The sequence below is a fragment of the Lonchura striata genome, chromosome 15, assembly GCF_050655825.1.
Source record: "Lonchura striata isolate lonStrDom1 chromosome 15, ASM5065582v1, whole genome shotgun sequence".
In the NCBI taxonomy this organism is placed as follows: Eukaryota; Metazoa; Chordata; class Aves; order Passeriformes; family Estrildidae; genus Lonchura; species Lonchura striata.
In genome coordinates, this window is record NC_140717.1 from 14,972,582 (window position 1) to 14,981,080 (window position 8,499).

The 8,499-nt window shown below is 47.3% G+C and overlaps 1 protein-coding gene across 38 annotated transcripts in view; it reads right to left on the bottom strand.

Annotated features, from left to right (window-relative positions):
- NCOR2 (nuclear receptor corepressor 2) overlaps positions 1-8,499 on the bottom strand; it is a 227,989-nt gene that overhangs the window by 169,006 nt on the left and 50,484 nt on the right. For 4 of the 38 annotated variants that reach the window (XM_085593372.1, XM_085593371.1, XM_085593364.1 and 1 more), the window contains exon 1: positions 6,100-8,224. The exons of 32 other annotated variants lie outside the window; for them this stretch is intronic. The gene's annotated coding sequence lies outside the window, so the exon portion shown is untranslated. Of the gene's footprint in view, positions 1-6,099; positions 8,225-8,268; positions 8,484-8,499 lie in introns of those variants that run through there. 2 more of the 38 variants (XM_021532790.4, XM_085593366.1) reach the window with 2 other exon arrangements.

The window sequence follows — 8,499 nt, forward strand, 5'->3', positions numbered from 1 at the left end:
TTTTAACAAGGTCAAAGCTTGAACAGTAAACTCTTACCCAAAGGGGAATTTGCCGTTTTCCCCTCTCGCAATTCATTAGTGTCCCCCACAGTTTATTTGTTATCCTTGGGTTAAAGTTATAAACTTCACAGAGAGAGAAAAATCAAGGAAAGAAAATATTAGAGCAGTTATGTAGGGTAAATAAACCTTCATTTTTTTCATCCTATCCCAATGTCCCAGAAAAGCACCTGGCACTGTACACAACACCCCCACACATTCCCTTGGAGGGGGCACAGGCACACAGGGCACCCTCCTCTGTCACCTCCTGCCCAGCCTAGGGGTGAGCTCTGGGAAACCCCCTCTGCTCCAGTCACTGTGGTCTCTGCACTGCAAACAGCTGCAGCACAGCTGGCTAGGAACTGAACAATGGGCTCAGGCCACTGGAGCCAACCCCTTCTCCCTCCATTTCCTACAGCGTGCCTGATTGCCAAGGAGTAAGAAAACTCCAGAAACAAACACACAAATCTTGCAGACAGATGCTAGAGGTAAAGAAACGAATTCTAAACTGTTTAACAACATGGAAAGAGAAATATTAATTGCAGCCTTCACCAAAACCACTCCCCTGCTCCCCAGCCCAAGCCTGGAAAAGGCTTCCCAGTTTTGTTTTTACATCAGCCACCCACAGGGCAGGACCATTCCCACGTCCCCATGTGCTCATTTACATCATCAGCCTTGCCTAAATATTTCCAAGTCTTACAAGCTCAGACTGCCAAGGAAAAGGACAGCATTACCATCCAAACATACACCAGTCACCAAGATCATTTAACCACGTGAGCAGAAAGTCACCTACTAGGCAGCAGTGGGGACAGAGGAATAAGTCAGCCCCTGCCAAATTTTACCTTCTTCCCACAGCCCCGTGAGAAGTGCAGAGCACCAGGGATGTACCTTGCTCACCCTGCACTTGAGGTTCTGTTCCTTGTCCACTCAAGGGTCCCTCAGCAGCAGTTACTGACCCGAGCAGAAGAGTCATCCATTGGACATAAAGCACTTTTAATTCCTCCGAGCAGGAGTCTGAACTGGTTTGAGTGAATCTGCTTTTAAATCAGGTCTGCTTAAACTGGAGCTGGTTTCCTGCTGCAATTCAGATATCCCATTACACAGCTCATCCCAGCTGCCAGCTCTGTACAGCTCAAGCAAATGGAAAGTTGAGCAGTTCATGGAAAAAAATGCTTTTATACACAGACAAAGAAGTCAGATTTTAAAAAGCCTGCCTTCTATAATCTTGTGTACAGAATTCACCTCTACGTACTGGTATTTGGTTAAATAAAGGTAAGGACAGGTTGGATGGAGGGGTTGAGCAGTCTGATCTAGTGGAAGGTATGGGGGGCTGGAACTAAAGGATCTTTAAGGTCCTTTCAAACCCCACCCATCCCGAGATTCCAGTCAAACTCAGAAGACAGCACACTGGACATGGAGCAGGATGCAAAGCTTTGGCTGTACCTCTTCTCTTTCAGAGCAACCTTCCTGCTCTCCCACTCCAACACAGCCTCTTCAGTGAAATCCCAGTTTAGCATCCCATGGCTTCAAGCAATCCACCCTGTTCCCTTTACAACTTCGAGCTCCCTCAGCCTAAGGTAAGGGAGCTCAGACAGGGCCACAGTGGAAAGTGCAGGAAGGACAGAGCAAGGTAGCAGATTGTGCTTCTGTGCCTCAAGCACGCTGTAACAACATACTTAATACTTCAACACATGAAATATCATTTCTGTCAACAAAATTGGTGTTACAGGTCCACAGCCTATTTTATTAGCTAGATGCTAATGGAGCTACAATACACCAGGTCCCATTTTAAAAGTTGCAAATAGTTTATAAAGGCTTAATCAATCATTAAACAGGTGTTTGAATAAATGGCTAAATCAATCACTATAAGCCCTAACTCTAAGTAAGCTATTGGACTTTGTAATAATCTGCAATATTTCCAGCTGAGATTCCCACACCATCATGCTACAGACTTGAAGGACAGAACATGCTATCTGTAATTTCTTAACTATTTGTGCATAAACTTGAATGTAAATATAGACTATATATTGCCATATTTCACGTAGGTGATGTTAAAAATACAGATGAAACATTGCAGAGCACTAAAAAGCAGTCCTTTGGGACGGCACTGGAGAATATTTAATAAAGGCAAAAAGCTGCAGGCTAATTTCCCCTGGGATTTCCCATTTAGAGCCTGCCACAGTGAGAATCCATCACAGACAGCACTGATTCACCCAAATCCAAGAGAAAAATCCCTCTTCCTTCCCCAGTGCCAGTCAGCAGGACATCTCCTTTGGTAAATGAAGGAGCAGCTCTTGCAGAGCACTGCCAACAACCCACCCACCCTCTCTGTGGGTCTGCAGCAGTGGGATGGAGAGGGATGGAGCAGAGCTCTCCCCCAGTGCCAGAGCATCCCTCAGAGCTCCCACCCAGCCCCTCTGAGGAACCTGCCTGAGGAGGGCTGTGATCAAGCTCTTCTGTTTGATCCTCCTGTAATTCATGCTAGGTAACCTTTGTAGATTCTGTTGAGCAATCCCAAAGAGCAAGAGATGCAGTTTAGCGTGTAGAGTGATGCATTAAAGTCACTCACACCCTGCAGCACCACTGTTCTCTTGGGCACACCAACCCAAATGTTAGTTATCAGCAGGTATTCATATTTCAAAGTAAAACAGTTAAACTTTAAACCATTTAAAAGTCTGTATCACACCCATGTGTGCTAAGCAGAGAAGGGAAAGGCATCCTACCCGATGGTTTAAAAAGATTTCAGGTCACTGTCCCTTATGCAATGAGAGTTACTCAGCTGGGTAAGATCAGCCATTAAGCAGGATTACAAATTTATCTTCCCTCACTAGTGTGATCTTCTGCCAATAATCGTATAATGAAAAATAACATAGAAAATGTTTAAAGAATTGCCCTTTTGAGTCACTAGCAAGGCACAAAATGGTCACACGGAAAAAACGCAAAATCTTGTGTTTTAACTGCAAGGATGCTGCAAAGAATTGAGGTGGACAAAGAGGCAGAAAACACCATGGCCCTGGTGTCACCAACAGCTCAAGCTCAGCACTGCTGAGACCCTGCAAATGAAACCAGTGGGGCCCACCTGGGAGGGAACCAACTGCCCCACACCTCCCAGGGTGGGTACATCCCACTTTCCATCACCAACTGCACTGACACTTCAATCTCATCCCACTAAACACTGCACCATGGAACACTGGACTACTCCAGCAATGACATCATTGGCAGATTTGATTACAGTGCTGATTACATCATCACCCACAAGAGATTATGCAGCTTTCCAAATGGCACCAGCAGCTTCTAAATAGCTGACGTGGAGGAAGCCACGAAGGACGTATAAATTCCAGAAGTCTCAGGTTGTAAGTTTAACGGAAGAACTTTCAACACTATCTTTTGGAAATATCTGTGCATGGACAAAGTATTTTCACATGCTGTTGCTCATGTCAGCGAGGCAGCACACGTTTGGGAGAGTATTTTGGTTTCTGGAAAAGTCACAGGCATGGCGAGTGAAGGCTCTGCATGAGCGTAACCAGAAGAACGTCACCGCCGGTCGCGGGGCAACAGGCAACCCCAGATTTGCCAAGGAATGTGTGTGCTGAACCATCTCTCTCCAGGGTGGGAAAAATACTTTTTAAAGCTTATTTAAATGACTTCTAGCAGAAGATAACAAAGTTTAATAACAGGAACTCAAATGAGAAGCAAGCAACCATTACAGAATCTGGCACTGTGAGTCCAGGAGCGTGAGAAGGACACTGTTCTGCTGTCCCCATGCCACACACCAGCATTAGCTCTGTCACGGGGTGCTGCTGCTTGCTCAGCCTTCCCTCCTCTGCGTGGACTATTTGCAGAAACAGCATTAAAGCAACCATCAAGCAGATGCTTAAAAAATGCAGAATGACGTTCAAATGACATCTATCCATAAATCAGCCCAAACCACAAACATCTGAAGAAGATTTTCACTTAATCCAATTTACTGTAATCTCTCTCTTTAGTTAAAATGACAGAAATGTCAAAATGGGACTTTACTCCTCTGTCAAAGCATCTCATGGTGAAAAAGGAAAATAAGCAGGCTCTCACACGCAGCACCACTTATTAGGTTAGAAATGTCAAAACTGTACTTTGATTCTCACTATTAGTAGTCACATCCACATGCTGTGCCCTTCTGTTGCACTTCATTTCCCCCAAAAGTGAGCACATAGCATATGCTCCATGCCAAGCATCATCCAGGCAAAACCACAAGTTTCCCATTTCTGTTCCTGATGACCCTTGTGGCTCATCCCTGCCTGGGAGCAGGCACAGCCTCTCAGATCACACAGAAACAGGCTTAGCTCTCAGGAGGACTGTGTTCTGCTGCTCCCAAAAAATAAAACAACAATCCAAGCCTGCTCAACAGAGCAACCTCAAATTGCTTTCCCCTCTCTCCCCACATTAATTAGCAAATGGGGTAATTGACTCTCTGCCTGGGAGTTAAGCACGTGTGTGTCCACATATATATTTCCAAGTGTGAGAGTGCATATCGTTTTCCCCAATGGCCACAAAAATTAAGCCATAATCCAAGAGTCCAGGGAAGTGAAAGAAAAATACCTACTGTCAGGAGTGGGGTCTTCATGCATTATTTAACAAGAACTCTGTTGGCAAAACTGGTGTTGTTTTTATATAAAAGCTAATAGAAATTGTACCTCCAGGTGTCAAAACACTGATGGTAATTCCTGCTGCCTCAGACATCTTGATGTTTCAATTTTAGCAGTATGAGGAGCCTGCAGGGAATCCAAGAGGGTAAAGTGCTTGTACTCAAAGAGAAGCAGAGAGAAGGAGAGCCTTTTTATTTCTTTATAAAGGGCTCAGGGGAACAGTTCTACTCACTGGAATTATCAGATCTGGTTCCCCTGCTCCTTCCCTTCCTTGAAAGGGGAAAGAGCAAGATAGGCTAACAAGGAGTGATTGTATTGTGTCGACAGAGGAAAAAAAAATCCATGAGGCTGCTAAGGAGAAGCAAAAAGACAAAGAATTTGAGAACAGAAGATATGGCTGGGGTACAGCAGCACAAGAGCAGCTGGAAGTAACAGGACGCTTCAGTGATCTCCAGGGAGCAGCAAAGCTGCAATGGAAGAGCAATTTTCATATAGATTGGGTTTTATTAAGTTTGTGCCTAAAAGCACAGTGACATGTAGGACCCCTCACTGCCTAACTTCCACCTGTACTTCTTCAGCCCATCACACCTCCACAGAGCAATGACAGGGCTGTGAAACAGTGAGAGACACATCAAGAGTCCTCTCCTTGAGCACCCCAGAACGTACAGCCAACTCCAGCCAAAATGAGAGCCACAACAAAGGCCCCAGGCAGTAAATATGCTCTGACATTTCAATAATCAATTATGGCACCTATGAAATAGTGGTTTCGGGCCAATGCTGCACCTGAGGACCACAGATAATGCAAACCACTTCCCCCAAGTACCCCAATGGAGGCTGTGGGAGGAGGGCACAGATCTCCAAATCCACCGTCCTGGGCTCAGTGTGTAGGAAAGCCCCAGGAACCCCCTCCTGCTCTGGGCAGTCCTGTTTCCGTATCACTTCCACCATGGGATGGCGGGGGGCACAGACAAGAAGAAAACAATAGCTCAGGAATCCACACACAGCTCAGCATGGAGTTCAAGGGAAAAGAAAAACAGCTTCTCCAGGCAGCCACTCAGCCAGGGACACAAAGGTCTTGGAGAGATCCTTCATTGGGTCACGAACTTTCGCAACCCCATTGCAAAAACAGCGCTGAGGAAAATCCCAAGGAAAAGTAAATGGACACAAGAGCAAGCTCAGGCAAGGAATGCCAGGACTGCTGCTGATCCCATTTCACCAAAGGACATGCCCAGTCTCCTTCAGCCCAGCGAAGAGCACGACCACCCCATGGAGCTGCATCCAAAGCACCCCAGATCCCGCTGTGCCTCGCAGCTGGAGCACAGCAGGGACCGGGAAGTGGCCAGGGCGCTCCCCTCGCACACGGATCTGATCCTGTACGGTTTTCCCAGCGACCTGCACCAGGCCCCCTCCCCACTCTGCCTGCCCAGGTGTCACTTACGGCTGGCTAACACTTCAGGGACGGGCGGTCATCACTGCCACCCGCTCCGACAGAGTCATTTGCTGCCTCCTTGCTCCTCCAGCCATGTCTCACAGTGCGTGGTATAAACTTTAAGAGGCAATGACCTCATCGGAGCTGGGAAGAGGGAGGCGGGGAAATTGGCTACTTGCCACCTTCTCATTTTTCACATAAGAAAAATAATTTATGAGCAAAAGCCCATTTTATTCATCTGAAAAAAAAAAAAAAAATCCTACTAAAAGCAGCAGGCCTGCCTTGGAGCGCATCACTCATACAGCAGCTCCTGGAGCAGCACCCACCTGGGGTGATGCAGAGCGGGACCCCCAGCACTCCCTGTACCCCCTGCTCCAAGGAACAAACCCCCAGGCACTCCCAGACTGATCCACCAACCCCACAGAGCACATCAGGCTGTGGGGCAAGCATCCCTCCCCTCTCCGTTAAAGCTGCCTTCTGTTGAGGCACAGGGAGGGACTTCCAGCTCTCCCTAATTTGTAACTCCTCCAAAAGGGCAATTAAGCAGCCAAACTGTAGCTGCGACTGGGATTTCAGCTCAGCTCTCTGTGATGAGGCCATCAGACAGGGCTCTGCAGCGAGCAGGAACTCCAAGGCATGTCATTAATTTTGCCCAGACATGTATCACAGCCCATTTCAGAACGCACACGGAGCGTTTGTGCGGTGCTCTGCAGGCACAGGACACACAGATCCTGCACACTCACACATTTTATAATACTCGTATTACTTATGTTATAGATTCACACATACATTACTCATAGCTCTTACGAACAGAACATACAGTTCATCTTGGCATGAATCCCAGAGAAAGGAAAAAAAACCCCAAAAACCCCTGCAGTAACAAATCCAACTTGCACTGAATCCAACAGCATCTGTGGTAGGAGTTAGAGCAGTATTATGGATCATTAAATGATTGAATTATTTTGTGTAACACACCCATGCATCTCTGATAACAGCAGGCAAACCTGCTGTTTCAAGGGACATTTCCCCAGGGAAAGTGTGTCACCACTCTCCCAAGTTTTTGCCCATAACTGTGGGAAACTGTTGAAAAAGCAGTTTATTTCTGCAGTGTACATGCAACAAGCTGTTGTGTACATCAATTCCACTGAGGCACCCCTGTGTTCCAAGACAGAGCCCAAATATGTTATATGGGACTGCAGCTGTCCCCAGGGAGTGCAGGATCTCTGAGTCACAAGTGCTGGACAACACCAGAGTCCACTCTGGCACAGCAGTAGGGATATTTCATCTGTACACACCATACAACAGTGGCAGGAAGGCAGATTAGCATGGATTGAGGAGGCAACTCCTTACTAGGATGCTGTGCAATGAAAGAAAACAAAACAAACAAAAACCAAGAAAATCACAGCACACTGCAGCTCCTGTACAGCTTTGTGACCTCTACAGCAAGTTTGCAGCATATCAAAGCGTTCTTCATCCCCTCCAAAAACGGGCTTCAGTCGCTCTTTGGAGCTTTACACCCAATGTTAAATAGATTTAGAAAGTCACAGTTGCAAGATTCTCATTTAGTGAAGGAGCAATGAGCACAATGAGGAGCAGCAGAGCTCTGACTGTCCCAGCACAGCCCTCCTGTCCCACCCGCAGCATCCCTCTCCCTGCTGCCACTTCCCAGCCCAGCTAAAGCCTCATCTCGCCATCTCTCCTGGAACTCCCCACCCCACCAGAAGTGTCTTCCCCAGGATTACAGGACCACGACCCTCAGAACCAGCAAAACCACCCATTTATTCTCCAAGTTCTGCAGGAGAGTTCTCCAGCAGTACCTCCCTGGATGCAACAGCCAGCCCCAGAACAGCAGCTGCAAACTCCCAGTGGCCTGACCCAAGTCAAAACACACCGAGCACTGCTTTTCAGGCAAACCCAAATTACAGCATCACCTGCTGACTGCTCTCGAGATAAATAAACATTAATTACAGCCTAAACTTTGCAATTCACCTCTCAAAAACACGAAACATCAGCAAAACTGCTTTGATCCCGCTGACAAATCCCCTCTCCAGCCGACGCAGACCGAAGCGTCCCGGAAAAAAACATTTTCCAAACTTTTTCTCTCCTTTTCCCTTGTTGCTAACCCTCCCCCTAAAATTACACGCTCCCCGTCAAGGAGGGCAGGAGGGATAAAATCACCTCAGAAAGCAGCAGGGGCTCACAAAACCTCGCACTTCACCTCCACCGGCCGGGCACCCGCAGCAGTGTGTGCTCAGCCCCCAGCACGGAGCAGCTTCTGTGTCGCCGGGCCAAGTCCCAGCTTTTCAAAGCAACTTCTTTCTGCTGTGGCCTACTTTAGTTCTCCACACAAAACGGCACCAAAACAAAAGCCACCCTGCCAGCCGGGGGAGGGAAGTGAGGGGTACTTAC